The sequence below is a fragment of the Macaca mulatta genome, chromosome 4, assembly GCF_049350105.2.
Source record: "Macaca mulatta isolate MMU2019108-1 chromosome 4, T2T-MMU8v2.0, whole genome shotgun sequence".
Taxonomy (NCBI): domain Eukaryota; kingdom Metazoa; phylum Chordata; class Mammalia; order Primates; family Cercopithecidae; genus Macaca; species Macaca mulatta.
The window spans coordinates 151550150-151559205 of NC_133409.1; the positions used below are offsets into that span (position 1 = coordinate 151550150).

At 43.9% G+C, this 9056-nt stretch overlaps 1 long non-coding RNA gene across 1 annotated transcript; it reads left to right on the top strand.

Annotated features, from left to right (window-relative positions):
- The first annotated feature begins 1530 nt into the window (after window positions 1-1530).
- On the top strand, window positions 1531-8172 carry LOC144340498 (uncharacterized). Its single transcript, XR_013416681.1, has 2 exons — window positions 1531-1815; window positions 5759-8172. It is a non-coding gene; the product is annotated as an uncharacterized LOC144340498 (long non-coding RNA).
- The last annotated feature ends 884 nt before the right edge of the window (window positions 8173-9056 follow it).

The following is a 9056-nucleotide window of genomic DNA, read 5'->3' on the forward strand; positions in this document are numbered from 1 at the left end:
GAAAACTTAAACTGTGCAGTCTAATAGCAGAAATAGTAGCATTTGCAGATAACTGTATTTTCACAAGCTTACTTTATCTTACATACAATGTAGATTTACCGAGTGCAAGACAAATGCATAATAGACTTTTTCTCTACTTCCTTCTTTTCACCTATAAAATGTAGATTCACTGAGCACTAATCAGAGCCTCACACACCCCATCTTTGTGCCTGCCTACTGAAGTATGGACTTCTCGGTAGTATATCCTAAATTACTTTTCCAGGATTGCATTCCTTTTGTTTCTATAATCTGGCCTTGGTCACTTCCTTTTGTTTCTCTTTTTCCCTTTTTTCTTTCTCCCTGCCTCCATTTTTCTCCATGGGACAAGAGATTTTACAAGCCCCTAAGAACGAGCCTTCCTAGCAATGTGGGATCTCATCTTCTAGGAATAAATCATTCTAGCAGAATAGGTTAGACTAAACCCATGAGCAGACACCCATTTTCTTCTACCATGCTTTCTCTGAAAGACTGTGAATAACAAGGGAGAAATGTGAAAGAAAATAGAATCTCAGGACCCCAAACTGCTACGCAAGAAAATTAAGCTTGGAAATTGAGTCATGCAAAATTTGCCTTCCTTTTGTTCCCAAACATGTAACTGTAATTTTACATGCTTACTTTAGCTTATGTAAAATGTAGATTTACTGAACATGATGTGAATACATAACTGACTTCTTCCTCCCCTCCCTTCTTTTCACATGTAAAATGTAGATTTGCTGAGGACCAATCACAGCCTCACAAGTATGGAACCATTTGTATCATTGCCTACCTGTCCTTCCTTTTTTTCCCTTTCCTCTCCTGCTTGCCCTCTCTCCTTTCAATATTGAAGGTCCCAAAATCCTCCTTGGAAAAAGCACAGGTCACAGGTCCTATTGCAGCTTATGTTTCTTTTCCCCCAGCATATTTTCAACCTTGGCAAAATGAACACCTAATTGATTGAGATCTGCCTCAGTTACTTTTTGGTTTACAAAGCTAAATTAACTACATTTGTAAATTAAAAACAAGGGGCCAGGTGTGGTGGCTAATGCCTGTAAGGAAGGAGACCACCTCTCTTATTGTCTTCTGCCTCAAGAAAAGAAACAGGAAGTAGAAGTTAAAGAAAAGGCAGAAATGAAATCAATAGTCAAACAGCCCAGTGCCACACTCCAGGCTTGGTAGTTAAAAATCAACCCCTTACCTAACCGCTTGTATTATCTATAGATTCCACACATTGTATAAGAAAGCATTGTAAAACTTACTGTTCTGTTCTGTCCTGATTACCAATGCATGCAGCCCCAGTTACATATCCACATGCTTGCTAAATCAATCAATCATGACCCTTTCACGTAGACCCCCCCCCCCACCCCAGGGTTGTAAGCCCTTAAAAGGGGCAGGAATTTCTCTCTTGGAAAGCTCAGCTTTTGAGATGTAAGTCTGCCAAAGCTCCTGGCTGAATAAAGCTCTTTCCTTCTTTAACCCGGTGTCTGAGGAGTATTGTCTGCAGCTCGTCCTGCTACATTTCTTGATTTCCTGGCCAGGAAGCAGGTGATTAGGAAAGCAAGGTGATTAGTGAGCAGTCAAGGTAGTCCCTTAGGCGGCTTAGGCCTGCCCTGTGGAGCATCCCTGCGGGGAATTCCGGCCAGCTTTAGCGACGTGGATACTGAGAGTGCTCCAGGGTAGACAATTGCCTGGGTGAAACCCCTCACCAGAGCAGTGCATGGCAGGCCCCCACGGAGGATCAACGCAGTGGCTGAACACCGGGAAGGAACTGGAACTTGGAGTCCGGACATCTGGAACACGGTAAGACCAGTCTTGGGAACTTTCCCACTCCATTTGAGTGGAAGCGTGGCGTGATCACCCATGGCGTGCCTTTATTGGCACTTTGGTTTTGGTTTTGATTTTGACTTGGTTTAAATTGCTTGACAAACGAGCGTGCCTTTATCGGCACACTCATATCAGGTTTGATATGAATTGCTTGATGAGTGAGTGACCTTTTACCCTTTGCCCTTTTTCTTTCCCTTCTTGTGGCGAGAGTGCCTTGCCATCCCAATTACCAACACAGACACTGAAAGAGTGTGAAAGTGTGTGAATGGAGGGGTCTAATTAGGCTTATCAGCTGGGAAGTGGGGAGTTACAGATCTCTTAGCGTGGACTGTGTGCTCCGAGAAAGTGTGGGGATAAGACTAGTGGCGATCTGCATATGGCTAATAGGAGTTGCCTTACAGCTCAGAGTTGTAGGGGGAATAAGGACCTCTCCAAAGCCAAGCAGGTCTGAAAACTCCTGTAATAGGGGATGTTGTAGTTGGCCGAAACTAGAGGAAAAATGAGTGTGCAAGAGTAAATGTGCTGCGTTGTAAAGGGAGGAATAGGAGAAAAGTCATCAAAACAACACAACTGACTCTATTGGAGTGCATGTTACAGAAACTTAAGAAAAGTTTTGCAAAGGATTATAAAGTTAAGTTAACCGCCTGCCTCCCCCTGCCCACCCACCCCAGAAGGTAAAAACTCTCTGTGAATTAGAATGGCTCTCTTTTGGTGTTGGATGGCCCACCAAAGGAAATATAGACAGGGAAAAATTGGCCATGTATTTAAGGTGGTGACAAGGTTGGAGGACAGCCAGCGTACCCAGATCAAATTCCTTTATATTAACTCATAGTTAAACATAGCACAAACGAGACTGGCGTAAATCCAGCCTGTTTAATGGCTTATTGCAAAAATCCAAAAGTGAGAGTAAGAGCAGCTTCGCCAGCAAGTACAGAGTTTAAAAAAACAAATCCCAAAGAGAGCAAGAGAAGCCAGTTTTGCAGGAGCTGCCAGAGGTAATAGAAATTCTTCCTTCATATGTCCCAGCCTACCCCCTTTACTGAGGCAAACAGTCCCCCAGGAACCAGATTCAAGAGGTAACACGCCCCAGGTCTCACCTCGAAGGTGAGGATTGGAGCCTCGAGAGGCCAGGGAAGCAAGCCAAGATAATCAAGCAGGCAGTCTCAGATCTGGTCGTGCTCAGGCTATGCAAATGCCTCTCAGGGAGATGCAAGGACCTATCTATTATCATGGCCAGGGCCACATCCAGGGTGGGCTTACGGACTTTCATCTATCAGCCCTTTTCAACCCCTGATCTACTAAACTGGAAACACCACACACCCTCCTACACAGAGAAGCCCCAAGCTCTTATAGATCTGATGCCATCCATCTTTCTGACACATGATCCAACCCAGCCAGATTGCAGGCAGCTTTTCCTAATGTTGTTTAACACTGAAGAGTGCCAGAGGATAACACAGGCGGCTCTCCACTGGCTAGAAGCCCATGCACCAGCAGATGTAGTAAATGTCTTAATTTAATTTAATTTAATAATAGTCTTAATTTAATACTTAATTTAATACTTAATTTAGGAGAGCTAAATAATTAAACATGAGGCCAAAGTACATAAGAAAGCAGCAGTCTTTTATTGCAAATATGCACACACTCACGGGCGAGGTTCTCCGGTCCTCAGGTATGGGGCCAGGGAAGTCGCGCCGGCACTCTCGGGTGAGGTTCTCCGGTCCCCAAGTAGGAGGGGCCGAAGAAGTCACACCGGCTCCTGCCAGCAGCGGACTTTTATGCATTGGTACTGGAAGGGGGAGGGCAGTGGGCATGATAAGGGCGTGATAGGGGCATCTCCATAGGCATGGCCAGGTAAGTTTCGATCTCTTCGGATTGACATCACCTGGCACATGCTCGGTTGATCTGTGTCTTCCTGGGCGCCGGCTGCATTTTCCCGAGCGGTGGGAAAGTCAGTGAGGAAGAACCCGGAAGCAACATGGATTGTGCCTTCTTGTTCACCTTCCTCCATCTTGTCCTTTCTCCCTCACCCAAACAGTAAATGCTCAGGCATCCACTCAGGGTCAGTTCCCAGACCAAGATCCCAACTGGGACCCGGAAGATGTAACCCAGCTTCAGCATTTACAGAGGTACCAAGAGGCACTTCTGAGAGGCTAAGCGCTGGTAGAAGGAAAGCAACTAACATAAGGAAGATTTCAGAAGTGCTTCAGGGAGCTGACGAGAGCTTAAGTCAGTTTTACAAGAGACTCTGTGAGGCGTTCTGGCTTTACACCCCATTTAACTCTGAGGCTGCTGAAAATCAGCATATAGTGAATACTTATTTGTAAGGCAAGCCCAGGATAACATCAAGCAGAAGCTGTAGGCATGAATACCACCTAGTCTATAAAAGTGGCCACCCAGGTGTATGTTAAACTGTAACCAGGGAACAAAACAGGAAAGAACGAAAGCAGCAAGTGTGGCAGCTAGGCACGCCAAGGGTTAAGTCCCTCTCCCCAGCCCAGCTCTATCTGGAAAAAAAGGGGGCCAAGGACCGGCGCTGGGAGAAGAGCAAAGGAAAAGAATAAATGTTCAAAAGGCAATGAGGAAAATGGCCAAGGCCACAAGACAAAGAGGCCATCGGCCAAGGGCTGCCTAACCTTGGGAAAACCAAATACTAATCTGATTGGGCTGGCAGCAGCTGAAAGCTATAAGAACTAGGACAGACCAGGCACCTTCTCATTAGGCTTCCAGGAACCCATTGTCACACTAAAAGTTAAAGGCAGCAAAATTCTGCTGTATCTGGAGTCCAATTTCTCACTATAATGGCTAAACCACTAGTTGAAGTTACAAAGGGGGAAAAAGAAAAACCCTCCTCTAGGAAAGTAAACAGAAGAAGGAGCCATGCCTTGTGAAAACTTTCTTAAAAACTTTACAGAACTGCCCTGTTTCAGAGGCTATCAGTACATGCTAGTGCTTGTTTGCACCTTTTCAGGGTGACTTAAGGCTTTCCCCACCACGACAAAAAAGCATGAGAAGTGACTAAAGTATTGCTAAAATCTATTATCCCCAGGTTTGGACTGCCTCTGGCTTTAAAGTCAAACAATGGGCTGGCAATTTATAGCTGAAATAGTGCAAGATTTAACAAGACTGTTAAAAATAAAATGGAAGTTACATACAGCCTATCAGCCGCAAAGTTCAGGAAAAAGTAAAATGTGTGAACCGGACACTCAAGCAGTTACTGAAGAAATATTGCCAAGAAATTCATCTGAGATAAAATCAGGTTTTTGCCTATGGTCCTCCTCCAAGTCAGGTGCACCCCCACCAAACAAACTGGGTATCTGCCCTATAAGATTTTGTTCTGTCGGCCACCCCAAATCATAGGTCAAATTAGAGGTGACCTCCGGGAACTAAGGGAATTAACCTTAAGACAGCAAATGCAGGCCGGGTGCGGTGGCTGACGCCTATAATCCCAGCACTTTGGGAGGCTGAGGCGGGCGGGTCACCTGAGGTCAGGAGTTCGAGACCAGCCTCGACATGGAGAAACCCTGTCTCTACTAAAATTACAAAAGTTGCCGGGCATGGTAGTGTATGCCTGTAATCCCAGCTACTTGGGAGGCTGAGGCAGGAGAATTGCTTGAACCTGGGAGGCGGAGGTTGTGGGGAGCTGAGATTGCACCATTGCACTCCAGCCTGTCAACAAGAGCAAGACTCAGTCTCAAAAAAAAAAAACAAAAACAAAACAAAAAAAGAAAGCAAATGCAGGCTTTAGGAATAGCCATACAAAGTGTTCATAATTAGGCATATGAAAAAAATGCCTGTAAGCCTGACACCCCTTTAAATCTAGTAACTCTGCTTAGGTTAAAAAGTAGAATCTAACTTCTCTAAGATGCATATAGGATGGGCCCTATATTGTAATCTTGTCCACTCCCACTGCTGTTAAAAGTCCAGGTGTTGTATCTTGGATCCACCACAGTCAGCTAAAACTGGCAGCTCAGGACAAGTAAACCAGCCAGCAGGACCCAGATCATCCAACCCAACTGATTCTAAGACGAGACCAAGCTGCTGCTGAGGACAACAGCCCTGCTCTGGTCACTCTGGAGGCTGACCAGTCTACGCACGGCTGAAGTTTGAGGAAACAACATGCCCTGCTCCAGTCACACACCAGAAGCTGACTAGTCTATGCACAGATGAAGCTTGAGAACTCGTCAAGCAAGTAAATGTAGTTACAAATCTTAAGACCAGTGGTTTTCCTGTATACTAACTGTTTTCCTATTGTTCTGTCACTGTGCTCAACCTCCTTTCCCAGGTCAGGACCTCTTTTGTCCTTGCTGGATATAAATATGCTGTACATTGTTTTGTTGTTTTTACCTCCCTTAACCATGCTAGAAAAAAACACCTATAGAAGGGTGTCCCCACTGTACACATACTACTTGATCAAAAAACAGTATAACTAAAACCCTATTGTACTATACTTATTGTAAGTGTACAGGGACTCACTTAGGAACTTGTACTTATAATCAAACCACATATTCAATCTGTGACCCAGGAAATGGCCAGCTTTCTATATGCTATGACCCTAAGTCTTTACCTAGGACTTCGTTTAAGATTCATACTGAGTCAAAGGGAAGAAGTCTTATAAGTCAAACCCAAGCCTCTCTCCGCAGTGGAGGGGGTTATATACATATACTTTAATATTTGTCAGTTAACATCCATAAACCCAACCTATCTCACAATCCCTTGACTTACAAGTACTATACAAACTATCAGTATAAAATTGTGTATGCACCCCCTGTTTATCCTTCCAAGGCCCTAGCAACAGCTTGCTGGAACTGCACAAAACACAGTTCACTGATCGATCATCACCGAGGCCAAAGTCAGTCTTGCTTATCAAAGTACCAGCAAAACCAAATTGTAAAACAAGCACTTGCAGTCCTATATATCTTACTATCTTAAAGCCAGATCTACTTATGTAAACTATAGGTTACTCCATGGCATTACAAAGCTATGGCCAAAAAGCTAAAATAACTTTGTATATTCTAAAAAGGACTTGAACCAAGCAGTCAGCCCAGCAGCAATTTCGAGTCTTTAAGTCATTCTTTAAGCATATATCCCAGAAGTTACCAAAGCCTCCTCGTTTAGCCAAAAACCTATTTGCTCAGCTGGCTGACAACATTGCCAGCAGCCTAGGCATTTCCTCATATTATGTTTATGGAATAAGTAACATAGGAGACCAATGGCCTTAAAAAGCAAAAAAATTAATGCCTCAAAATAACTTTAACTGACTCTTTCCCCAAACAGACACCCACAAGTTCAAGTGTCTGGCTCTTAAAAACTTCTATTATTAAGAGATACTGTGTTGCTCGCTAGAAAAAGGTTTTTAACAAACAGGGTAAAAGAACTAACCTGCTTAGGACAGCAATATTATAATAAAACTGGCAGAGCTTTAACTGTTTTAGCCCGGCAGGAAATCCAAGTGAAAAATGCCATCTATCAAAATAAACTGGCCTTAAACTATTTGCTGGCAGCTGAAGAAAGAGTCTGAAAAATTCAACTTAACCAATTGCTGTCTGCAAACAAATGATCAAGAACAAGTGGTTGAAAATATAGTTAAAGACATGACAAAGTTAGCACATGTGTCTGTACAGGTTTAGCACAGGTTTAATCTTAGGTCTTTATTTAAAAAATAGTTTCCAGCTATAAAAAAATTTAAAACCCTCGTGGTAAGTATATTGCTAGTAATAAGAACTTGCTTGTTGCTCCCTTGCATGCTACCTGTGCTCCTTCAAATATTAAGAAACTTTGTTGCTATTGTGGTCCACCAAAATGCTTCAGCACCAGTGTATTACATAAACCACTTTGATCTGTCTTGGAGGAGGACCTAGGTAGTGAGGATGAAAGTGAGAACTCCTACTAATAAGTGAAATTCTCAAAGGGGGGAATAAGGAAGGAGACCACCTCTCTTATTGTCTTCTGCCTCAAGAAAAAAAAAGAGGAAGTAGAAGTTAAAGAAAAGGCAGAAATGAAATCAATAGTCAAATAGCCTGGTGCCGCACCCTAGGCCTGGTAGTTAAAAATCAACCTCTGACCTAACTACTTGTATTATCTATAGATTCCACTCATTGTATAAGAAAGCATTGTAAAACTTACTGTTCTGTCCTGTCCTGATTACCGATGCATGCAGCCCCAGTTACATATCCGCATGCTTGCTAAATCAATCAATCATGACCCTTTCACGTGGACCCCCCCTTAAGGTTGTAAGCCCTTAAAAGGGGCAGGAATTTCTCTCTCAGGGAGCTTGACTTTTGAGATGCAAGTCTGCCAAAGCTCCCAGCTGAATAAAGCTCTTTCCTTCTTTAACCAGGTGTCTGAGGAGTTTTGTCTGCGGCTCATCCTGCTACACCTGTAATCCCAGCACTTTGGGAGGCCAAAGCAGGTGAATCACCTGAGGTCAGGAGACCAGCCTGGCCAACATGGCAAAACCCTGTCTCTACTAAAATTACAAAATTTAGTTAGGCATGGTGGCAGGCACCTGTCATCCCAGCTACTTGAGAGAATGAGGCAGGAGAATCACTTGAACCCAGGAGGTGGTGGTTGCAGTGAGCCAAGATCACACCACTGCACTCCAGCCTGCGCAACAGAGTAAAACTCCATCTCAAAAAAAAAAAAAAAAAAAAAAAAGGCCGAGTGCATTGGCTCATGCCTGTAATCCCAGCACTTTGGGAGGCCAAGGCAGGCAGATCATAAAGTCAAGAGTTCGAGACCAGCCTGACCAACATGGTGAAACCCCATCTCTACTAAAGACACAAAAAATTAGCCAGGCATGGTGGTGCACACCTGTAATCCCAGCTACTTGGGAGACTGAGGCAGGAGAATCACTTGAACCCAGGAAGCCAAGGCTGCAATGAACCAAGATCACACCACTGCACTCCAGCCAGGGTGACAGGACAAGACTCCATCTCAAAAATAAAAAATAAAAAATAAAGATAGCAGCTATTTAGAAAAAAAAAAAGAACTATTGGAAAGAAGAGCTCGGAGTCACAAAGAAGATGAGCACTCAAACAAAAGGATTTCTCAGCAAGGAAAATTTACTTCTGCAGAAGGGTGCTGCTTGCACTTCTGGCCGCTGCAAGAGCACACTGAACAATGGAGGGAAGGGGGGTTTATCCCTAATGCAATCAGCCCCTGCTACTGTGTCCTGTCCCCATTCACTAGAGTCGGACCGCACAATCTAAGCTGATCCC